Below are 12,060 nucleotides of genomic sequence, written 5' to 3' on the forward strand. Positions count from 1 at the left end.
CTTTGTTGTTCTTGTTTTCCTAACTCGTGAAGGCAAATGTAGTGTTTCTGAGCGTTGTGGACTCTAATTGTACAAATCCTGTTTACAATTGACATAATTAAACACATGGTCACCATCTTGAAGTTGCCAAAGAACACCTGCAGGATAAAAACTAAGAAGTGGTCTGGTTACGTGCTCATAAAACGCAGATGGACGTCGTGCTTTTTATTTTCACCAACAGATAATAATGTGGCCGAGGCATCTTCCTGATGTTACAGCCTCTTCTGGTAAAATCCAGCTGTTGTCACAGAGATCCAGTCGTCTTTCATGTCTGCCTCTTTTATATACATGTCCTCTGTAATTGGTTAAAGGCTCGATAAGAGAAAATGAAGAATGGACTTTACATATTTTTTACTCAGTTTAAAAATGAGTTTAATCCAAGTCAAACTCTGGCTGATGCTTTGCTCATGTAATCAAATGACACAGGAGGTAAAACAGTTAACAAGTACCTCAACCCCTAAACCACTTTTTCAGCTTAAACCAATGTATAGGATTCAGCGTTTTCAATCTGGACATTTTAGAGAAAAGAGTTAATAGAGTAAATATCCATAGCGACTGCCCTCTACTGGTTGAAACCTGCCTATTGCAAGTGAATTTTGCTACCTGCTGATCTCATGGATTGAATTACATTACTGCTCAGAGACTGCATCCACCCTCTTCTGCACAAACAACCAACTTAACAACCAACCAACCAAACAACCAACCACAAACAACCAACCAACCAACCAAACAACCAACCAAACAACCAAACAACCAAACAACCAACTAACCAACCAACCAACCAACCAAATAACAACCAAACAACCAAACAACAAACAACCAACCAAACAACCAACCAACCAAAAAAACAACCAAACAACCAAACAACCAACCAACTAAACAACCAACCAACAAGCTAACCAACCAAACAACCAACCAGTCCAACAATCAACCAACCAACCAATCAACCAACCAAATAAACCTACAAAAAAACCAACCAACCAACAAAACAACCAAACTACCGAACAACCAAAAAACCAAACTACCAACCAGCCAAACAAACAAATAACCAAACAATCAACAGCCACACAACCACCAACCAAGCAAATAACCAACAAACAAACCAGATAACCAACCAACCAACCAACCAACCAAACAGCCAATCAATCAATCAATCAATCAATCAATCAATCAATCAATCAATCAAACTCACATTATTTATATAGCACCTTTCATACAATGTTGCAATACAATTCATATTATATTATAATGACTAAAATTAAATGAAGCCATAGTTTATGACTAGTGTGATGCAGCTGGAGCTGTAAGAATTAAAAACGAATGTAAAATACAGCGTAGTGTTTTATTTAGAGTTTTCCACAGCAAACAGCAATAAAATATAATGGTGGTAATTAAAAGATCCAACTCAAAGTAGCACCTGTGGAAATGATGTATTCATCCTCACGTCCTCCCCCTGCATTAACCAGTATCTGCAATTTCTCACTTTTTCCATCCATCTTTCCATTTGAATCCATCACTCACATGATGAAGTGTGGAAGAGGTGGAAATAACATGTGGTATCATGACCGAGAAAACAGAGAAGAAAAAAAAAGCCGCAGCTGTTGGAAGTGCAGAAGCGACATTCATGTCAAAACATGCGTTTTTATAAATATACACGCTGAGCGCACATGCATGAGTAACATTTTTTCTATCTCTGTCCTTAAAAAAGTTTTTGCCCTCTCTTCTGTTTTGTATCCACAGCTCCTTTCGGCACGTGCACACGTATCCTCCACCACCATGTTTCCTCTGGTCATCTAACACTACGATTTCAAACCTGAGCGGTGGCATTCTTTGGCTCATTACATTAACTCTGGGCTCTGTTTGCGGTGCGGCCTGTCTGGGCTCGTGGCTGGAGGCCGGAAAAAGGGATCCATCCAACTGGCGTGGCAAGAGAAAGTAAGAGAGGGGGAGAGACAAGAGGGGAGAGACAAGAGGGGTGCTGCAGGAAGGTGTGTGAGATGTGGGTCAAAAGGACAGTTTGTGAGGTGTGGTGCGGGCGGGGGTCGGTGTTGGGGAGCGATCATCCCCATCACATGTTCCACGGTGTCCCGCGGTGTGATGGCTGCGGGCTAAGCACACACAGCACACTCAACCCCCCGTGCCCTTCCTCATGCTTTGATTCTCGCCGCTCTCTCCCTCCTGCCGCAGCCTCCACAACATGTCTGTGCAGAGGCACCACACACCCGGGCTCATTCATACAGAAGGACACGTTTGATAGGGTTAGTCGGGGGGGTTCCAAAGGCAGGTCATCTTCTAGTTTTTTTCCCCCCGCTGCTCCCCTACTCGGGATGGATGTCAGGATGATAAATGATTACTGCATGAGGTAACCGCACTGTCAGCTTTTGATTATGGCTTCTAATTGTCTACATGTTTCACTGCGTTAAAACACGCCGAGGAAAAACTACAGGGGGGGGGGAGAAAGAGTCCAACGAAACCTCAGTGTCCAGAACATTTCATATGCATTCACAGCTTGATGACATTTAAATAAATGTCTGCAGGGAAGTTCTCTGAAGAATCTTTTCTTGCCTTTTAAGTCATAATGGTGCCATCCGTTCAAAGTCTGAATCCGTCCATCTGCGGGCTGTGGTGGTGCACATTTGCATCTTTTGGCTCTTGGCTATTCTTTTTCTCTGGTAATGCTGTTAGCTGTTGACCGGTTGTGTGGTCCGATGTCCGGAAAACATGTGACAATGATGCTTCTTTTTTCTTTTCCAGATGTAGATGGTCTTTTAAAGTACAGTCGAGCGGTTTGGTGGAGAATTTAACCCCAAAAGCACAAGAATCCCACTCAAAGGCTCACATTACAAACGAGTGAAATCCAACCTTGACTTTTCTAGAGAGAGAATCACACTGGACCTGGTGGTGCACAAAAACAAGCTGGAGGAGGGCGCTTTTCCATCAGGTTGGCCGATGAGTTTCAAGGCTGTCTGCAAAACAGATTGGTCACTGCATGGACAGGCCTCCCCATCTGTATGTTCTGCACATGTCACAGAGGAATGCTTTGAGCTGGGGCCAGAAACATCTACTTTTCAGAGGCATAATTCAAATGGCCCCCATTCAGTTCCGTCTGACAATCATCTCTAGCAAACCCGGAGAGGACAAAGAAGACGGGGGAATCCAGGAGTTTGATAAGTGAGTAAAAAAACGTCTCTGCTCCATAACAGGGGGAGGATGTGAAGCACAGGTCAAGTCCCTCATTAAAATCCTGCACTTGAAGCTTTCAAACCAAAGCAAGAGACACCGATATTCAGAATATTGACCTTATTTTTAAAAATACATTATTTTGATTACAATGTTTACATGAGTTTCTTCCTGTCTTAAAAGTTAATTATATCAATTTCCCTGAAACATGTAGCATAACTACGTTTTCTCCCTCAGCCCAGAAATGTGACCTCTTCAGAGTCTCAGCCTTCCTGTGCACAGGGCCTGTGTCATCAAGCAGAGATTAACATTATGTGACTGAGGTCAAGAATCTTAATTTGATTATTGCTTATTCTGACCTTATTCAGGTGAAGGTACTCAAACAATGCTGTTTACATGATGGCGTCTTATCAATAGTCAATATCAGAATTTAGGTGTCCATGGAAACATAGTCAATGTCACTTACATCCCTACAGAGCGCTGGTCGCCTACTTTATTAAAACTTTATTAATATTGAATGTGTCGTGTGTCAAAATCACCAAATTCAACACTGCACTTCCTCAGGCCCTTAACAATACACAGTCCTTGAGCTACGTGTTACAGACATTGGACAAACGTTATCTTCAAAACACCTGAAGACACGTCATCATGTCTGGAGCTATAATCCATAAGAATGAAGTCTATAGAAAAGAGGTTAAGTGAGGCTTTGCTGCTTTGGATTTCTTGCTGAGGTGAGAAGATTAATACCATCGCATCTGTCCAGTAAATATATAGCCACTGTTTGGGAATTTTCCCAAAGTTTCAAACTATTCCTTCAAACAATAACTTATAATTCTTCTGCCTCTGCCGTGGTGCTGGCATTAGAGGAACGACTGGAAGCTTTGGCCTGAGCTTCACTTACACTGTCTGTTCCTGTGCCAGTCGTCCTCCTGCTGTAGGTCTGCTGTGTGATGGGCCATGCATGAAAGGGATTGGGGGGCACATTTCACACCTTGGGGGCAGCATGGTGGGGGGCTGATGAACAGAGTGTGCACCTGGCTAAAAGAGAAGGTCCCCCCGCCAGCCTCAGACATGGTTTGCAGATCAAAGCAGTAATCCCTGTTCCACCCTGTCCCACATTGTCGTCCTCCTCCCACGCCCTCTCCTCCTCAGAGTCCTCAGAGCGCTTCACCTTTCCGTCTCCGTGTTTGTTCGGCCTGACTCGACAATCTGAGGCGTAAAAACTCCATGAAGCACACGGCTCATCCTCCCTCCCGTGCATATAAGTAAAGTACCTGTTTCCCCCGACGCTCACAGTGAACCCTGGAGCCCCGGCTGTGGGATTTTCTGACTCATTAGCTCTGCTCAGTCGAGTGGAGCAGCCCTGCGGATTCCTTCCAGCCAAGTTCACCAACCCAGCCGGCGGCCCCCGACTGTGAGGTGATAGGAGAGAGGGGGTCCAGCCATCGGACCCCGTGGCGACTTTGTTTAGTGTGACATGAGACGAGGAGGAGGAGGAGGAGGAGCAGGAACATGGTGGTGCTAATCAAGGCCTTTGCAGTTTTGATGCAGCAGGCTTTGGGCAGCACCTTAACGCAGTGCAGCGTATTTAACACAGCTTAGCAGCGTAGTTACACGAGTGTTAACGCCTGTCAGTTAAACGGCCGCTCGTCTTGGCAGCAGGTGTCTGTTTGACCCTGGGTCTCATGTGCAGACGCTGTCCTGTTGACCTGGACCGTTTGAAGGAGTGCGACTAGCACGGAGCTACATGTAAAGAAGGGGAGCACCTTTTCACACCAACATTCCCCAAAGGTCTAGCGTTGACCCGAACTGTTAAAAAGATGACGGTCGCTCTCGTCACATGTTCTCTGACATTTGAACATTGTTTTTTTTGGGGGAGGAATCTGACTAAAACAAAGTTTACAGGTCAATAGTTCAACAAAGACATGGATGTGTGAAAGCTTTGTCGTTTGAACCTTTGAAAATTCTTTCCAGGCTGGAATAATCCACCCAGACTTCATCCTCACGGTATGAAACCGTCATTGCTTGTCGGCGGCAGAGGTCAAAGAGTTTGCTCCCTTTTAGCAGGCGACAGCTGACGTCGGCTTTGAATGACAATTTCATCCAAAGCAAACCAGAGCGACAGATACAGAAACATACGGATTTATCACATAAAGGAGACATTGATTATGCTCCAGAAGCAATAAGTTGGGTAGCCAAATAACCAAAACGGGTTGTCGCTACTTTCTAAATGGAGCCTATATGAGCCTTTTTGCACTGTTGGTCTTTATTTTGGACTTGTTATAGAAAGAAAAGCACAGGATGAACAGGACTGGCACTAAGTTGAGCGCAGACCTCTGCCAAGGTCCAACAGTCCCCTTTTTAAACCACATTTTAAATGACTACCTCTGTTTTATTTGGATCTGCTCCACATACACAAACAAAAACATGATCTCATTTGCAGAGGTCAGTTGCTCCTTATCTGTGCTTTTCATGTTTGTTCTGATTTGCTATGGATGATTTATGCTAATCCATCCATCATCTATACCGCTCATCCTTTGAGGGTTGCAGGGAAGCTGGAGCCAATCCCAGCTGACATTGATCGAGAGGCGGGTCGGGTCGCGAGTCCATCACAGGGCTGACATACAGAGACAAACAACGTATCAAGCTCACACTCATACCCACGGGCAATGTCGAGTCTCGAGTTGACCTAAGCTGCAGGTCTTTGGACAGAGTACCCGGAGAAAACCTAAGAAGACATGAGGAGAACATTCAAACTCCACATAGAAAGGCCAAGGCCGGCCGTCATGTTCAAACCCAACACCTTCATGCTGAAAAAGCATGTGCATGTGGCTTCATTTTTGTGGGAGGAAGTAGAGAAGCATTGTCCATCTTTGTCTGGAGTCTATGACAAAAAGACGAGTTATAGCTCACGTGTGCACGATGGCAACGTTTGTAATCGCAATATTTTGGCTTCATTTCTGGAGGGTGGGAAGAAGTGGAGATGCATCGCCCATCTGTATTTACAGTCTATGGTTACAGCTCCTCATAGATCAGTAAAGCTGCTGTACAGCAGGTATGTGATGTGCTGTGTTAGATGTTATATATTAAATAAACCTGCAGCAGCAGAGATCTTCCTTCTTCTATTTCTGGGAGTCACTCACTCTCAACAGACCTGCATTCAAACAGAGTAAATAGCAGGACTGTGAGGAGAAACAGGCCAAGGTGCTGAGAAGATTAAATCTCTTCCTCCTAATGGGAATATTACCAGCTTCCTGTTTTGTTTTACCCATTTCCGGACTCTTCCCCCCAATGCTGTTCACAAATGTGCACCTTATTTTTCTTGGCACTGTTTCTGTTTGAGAGGGGGGGAAAATGGGGCGGAATAATGGGGCTTAACAGATATAGCTCTGTGACATGGAAAGATCAAGTGTCCTTGTCTCTGTGCTGGAAATAAATAAAGAGGAATTAGAGTGGACGAGCAGCCGGAGTCTCTGGTTGTTTGTCCCTGAAACACCTGACGACACACACACACGGCCTTTTAGTGGAAATGATAAGAAAGTGGCAAAATAAATCAGGAATGTGGGATTTTATTTTTAAGTCCGGCAACGTGCATCACACACTCTCAGACAGTCATCTTGATTCATTTAGGTGCATTCCCTATAATTTAGCATCAGCTTCCTTTGTGTTTTCCAGAGGGAGAATACAGTCAGTGTGTAGATCCACCAGCCGGCACTTAACACAACATGAGAGCCACAGATAATGGCTGGATTCCTTCACTGTGTGTGTGTGTGTGTGTGTGTGTGTGTGTGTGTGTGTGTGTGTGTGTGTGTGTGTGTGTGTGTGTGTGTGTGTTTTAACTCGTGCCACAGGCTACTCATTTAGAGGAAATTGTTCGCAGATCTTCACTTGATCATTGTCTCGATCAACAAAGAGGTTTCTTTTCATTTAATTCACTTTTGGATGTTGTCACCGGCCTCTTCTTTCTTTTTATGGTCAAGAGAAGCTCTGGTTTACTTTGTCGTGTCCTCAACTAATATCGACTGAAGTGACAGATGCATCTGTGGTTGTGGAAAGTGGCTGAATTATCAGATACATTAACTTTGATTGATTTAAGGTTTCACAGTTGGCCCACATCTGACGCTTTGACACAGATTTGTATGTAGCGTTCTAAAAAAGCACTTTTAGTGGACATTCCGCTGCTGATGTGTCGCGGCTGCTGGTCGGAGACGATCTCCTGGAAGTTTTTCTAAGTACCGAAAATATCAAACTATTATATCAAACTACTACCCACAATATTCAGTCTGTAGTGAAAGGTGTATATTATGTATATATCCCAGTTTTTATTTGTATCTTATTTTATTTTATCGCCTATTTTTATTCTATTTTCACTTTTCACTCATTTGTGACTATTCACTGCTGTAACTAATTAACTTCATAGGATCAATATTGATTTATCTTATCTTATCCTAAAATATATTTACAAAATCAGCTGGAAAACAAGTCAAATTATTTATATTTCTCGATACCCAGATTTTCACACTTAACCACTAGTTAAGCATGCTGAGATATAAAATGTGCAAAGTTTAAAAGTGTGTGTACATTTTTTGGGGGTTTACACTAAAAGCATTACAATCTGCAATTCAGAGTTACTGTTAAGCCTCTTTATAGAGCGTGTTACATAATATACAGTAACCACAGCTGACATAACCTCTGTCTTGGCCAGTGTATTGTTTGGGTTTCCATCATGTCCTGTGTCCAGCAGAGCCCGTCCGCTCAAAACAGTCTGGAAGTCATGACAGTGTTGACTGCAGGGGTAACTCCGTCTAGACTTCACGAGTGAATCTATTATTTGTTTTCAGGGTGGCAGCAGGACGCGTTCCCAGAAGAAAAAAATATCCATGTTGTTCTGTCCAAATCCAGCAGGAAGATGAGCCGCACATGTTCGAATCATCTGGTCGTGTTTCTGTAAAATGGATAAAGACGTGAAATGAGGTGAACATCAAACTGGGCCACGAGATCGGAGCAGTTCATCAACTCCTGAACATCTCAGTGGTGTCATGTTGGAAACATATGGGAGCAAAATCAAAACAAAATCCAAAACATAAGAAACCTGTTTACCAACTAAAAAAAGTAGTTTAATCAGTAACACACAAATTAAATCAGTTTGTTCAAATTAAAGTTAACAAGTTACATGAACACAATTGGTAACTTTAAGTCGAAAAAACTTGTGTTTAGATTTGAGCCTAAGTATGAACTATGTCTTAATATTATTATATAAATTACAAAAATTCAAGTCTTCAGTTTCCATCTTAAATAAAAAAATTTGTCTCTGAAAAGGACTTTATATAATTATAGAGCCAGAAATATTTTTTTGTCACATTCAACCTCACTGACGTCTTTACTACTGATCTAATAATATAATGATAATGTAATAATAATTCAGAAGACACCAACAGTATGTAAAAATATACATAAAATATCAAACTTAGACGATAGGCTTTTGTTTTATGTGAATCATTTTCACCAAAATGACATGAAAAGACCAAGAACAGCAACTTATTAGTTTCTCCTGTAGCCTAAATGTATGTTGTAAAAAGTGTGTTCGGGATCTATAGTTTAATTTTAAGAAATATCTCAGAAATTTGCAAAAACAGCTGAGCACAGTTGATGCTGATGAATACTAATAGGTCAACTACTACAGATAAAGGAAGGTTTTGCTAATCTTCTCATCTCAGACCCCTTCAGGCAGATTTTAGGTTAAATAATTGAAGTCTTTAATCTCACAGCAGTGACCAGACTCCACCGATTCATTAAACCTCCGTCTCCATCAGGGTTCTCCTCCGGACGTCTCTGATTTATGAATGGAGGCCTTTCAGCCCGTTCACTCACACTGTAGGAAATTCTTAATCTCTTGTCCTTTTTTATCCAAGAAGTGACCTAAGTAAAGGCTTAGGTCACTTCTTTTATGTCTCTGTAATTCTGCTGCTGGCAGCCTCCACAGACACAGACACAGACACACACACGCACACACACACGCACGCACACACACGCAGACACATATGCCGTAATGATGATGTCTTTTGCCGCGAGCCAGCCACACCAAACCTGGCTGTAACACTGATAGCAAACACATGAGGTAGTGTTGATTCTCCATGTGTGTCTGGAGCCTGGATGTTTAACCTGTGTCCGGGCTGACAGGTGTCACCGCTTTGCCCCGGTGGACACAGAGACGGCAGTGCAGGGCTATTTTTTGCCCCGGTGACACGGGGCAGCTGATGGATAGAGAGCCTGAGCTTAAAGTAGTGCCGGACATGTAAGGAACAAAAGGTCCCTACCACCCATGAGTTGCTGGTAAGAGGGACAGAGGGCACGGGGTGTTTGCTGGAAGTGGAAATTTACTGTGAGACATGAATCTCATGGAATTCCTAGAAATCTTGTAAAGGGAATTTTGCTTTTAAAGCTGCTATAAGCAATATTTTATATGTTAACAAAGTAATGTATATGAAACATGTAAGTATATGAAAGAGCCCATTCAAAGTGATTATTGACTTTGCTCACATCCTCCTACTCATTGCTTTGGCTTTTTACAGCCTTAAAGATATATCTAACAATTCTTCATGAAAATGTCTATATGTTATATACTTTGTTTCCTTTTAATTGCGTCGTATCCACTTTACCGTGGCTTTGTCCGTCTCTGCTATAACTTCCTGACCAAACTATCTATGACGAAGGAAAAACACTCTGCTAGCAAACGCCAACGTGAATAAATCTTTAATACATGACCTCTTGCGTGAACACGATTTGTGTCTGAGACGCGTCAGGTAGTTTTTCATCAAGACAGCAACTCCCATGATCCCGTGCTGCTTCACGACCTTCATCACACTAGGTCTTTTGTTATTGTCTTGATGGAGAGACCCCTAGTGGCCAAAGTTACATAAATTATGTTGTCCCCTGAACTCTACCACATAGATCCATCCATTATCGTTCTTTAGGTTTTGGAGTTCTATGACTAGCATCCAGCTAACTACCTATGACAAGCAGCCATGTTGTCTTTAGCGCAGACAGATGTGTCCATTTGTCATTTCCTTTTTTAGCGTGGACAGTTCTGCTTTCGTTCGCCTTGAATTATGTTTTGTCTGGTTTTTAAATGTTCGCTCCTTGTAGCGGGAGAATGATGCTGCTACTTCTTACGTGACATCGTAACTCATCCATTATCTGTAGCGCTTCTCCTTTGAGGGTCGAAGGGGTTGCTAGAGCCAATCCCGGCTGACATTGGGCAGGAGGCAGTGTACACCCTGGAAAGGTTGCCGGTCTATAACGGAGACAAACAACTATTCACGCTGACATTTACACCTACGGACACCAACACGCCATCCATCAGCTATACTGCTTATTCTTTCAAGGTTGGGGGGCAGTTCCCAGCAGCCATTGGGCAAGAGGCAAGGTGGGTCACATCAATCCAAAAGATATGTCTTTGGTGTATTTATAGCTTGTTTCCACCGCCCTCAAGTGGCACTAGTCGTGGCCAGCTGTTGCAGGTTAGTGTACCGCATTGGAAAGACTGATGTGTATGATGATGTGTTTGTCTAACTGCATACGTTTTAAACAGCTCTGAATCCAAGCTTAAGGTTCACAATCTGATTTTGATCCACTCTGCTTCTTCTTCATGTCTTCTTCACTTCCCTCCTCCTTGAGGGTGTGATTGTTGAATCCATGGATCAGAGCGGTTCTTCTTCTCCTGCAGCAATAAGTGTGTGCCCCCCCCTACCCCCACCACCGAAACTGGGAACAATTTTCTGTGCAGTTGTTTCTAATCTTCCACAGAACACATTGTTTTTGTGTGTTTGCTCTCCCAAGAAATAAATAGGGAGTCTGCTTCTCATTGATTTTTGTTTGAAGTTCTGAATGGATGCACTCGGGCCTCACGGCCGGCTCGGCACCGCGGCAGTTTCATGCACAGGTGGGAAGACGAGTCTTACGAGAGGAAGAGTGGCTGAGCTTTCCGTCCGCCGGCCTCACAGGGCTCGTTCACAGCTATAGATGGAGAGATATTCATTTCCAGGACACGTGTAAAAGTCATAAACAGGATGCTTCCTGCTTGTGTCCTCTTTCTCTGTTTTCCTCGAGCTCTCCACCTTTGAAACCTGCGCCAGACAGAGTTTCAAACATTCTGAGTGTTTGTTGAAATCCATTTGAAGTAGCAGATGTAGACTGTATAGATTTGAGCTAAAAATAGCCTGAATTTACGTTATCTGAACTTTCTTTGGCTCTCACACGGACTTGATGGCAAAGCAAACTGAGTCACAGTCACAGCGAATTTGTGAAAACTGAAGAAGAAGAGGAAGGCGAGCTGAAGACGCCATTTTCCTTTGCAGTGCTACCATGCTTGTGTCGGATGTGACACGTGTCAAACCTTTCAGAAATGAGAAGATCCTCCCTGCGCTAGGCCTCATTAGCCTGGTTCCAAACATCCTAATCTCCGTTTGGATCTCTGAGCTGATATGAGGACAGAGAAGAGGAAATATGTGGAATCCATTTGTCTTGTGAACTTTGTTTTTCAGAGAAAAATGAACTTTGAATGATCAAGTACCCTCCCCCTGCAGCGGTCCCCTCTAAGAAACTGTCAATACGTGATGGATGATGATCGACAGATGAACAGCGAGGGCTGGGCGGAGGTCGACCGGAGAGGTAGAGCCGGCCTGCGGTCAGAGCAGACATGTGAAATATTTCTGTTCCTCTTAAAGTGCGGGAGCTGTGGCAGCGGGCTGGTGTGGAATCTCTCCCGGGTTGAACGCTTCCAGCCATGAAAGAGAGAGACACGTATCGTCGAACCCTAAATGGTTACAAATGCCACCGAGG

Source organism: Hippoglossus stenolepis, chromosome 14 (assembly GCF_022539355.2).
Source record: "Hippoglossus stenolepis isolate QCI-W04-F060 chromosome 14, HSTE1.2, whole genome shotgun sequence".
NCBI lineage: Eukaryota > Metazoa > Chordata > Actinopteri > Pleuronectiformes > Pleuronectidae > Hippoglossus > Hippoglossus stenolepis.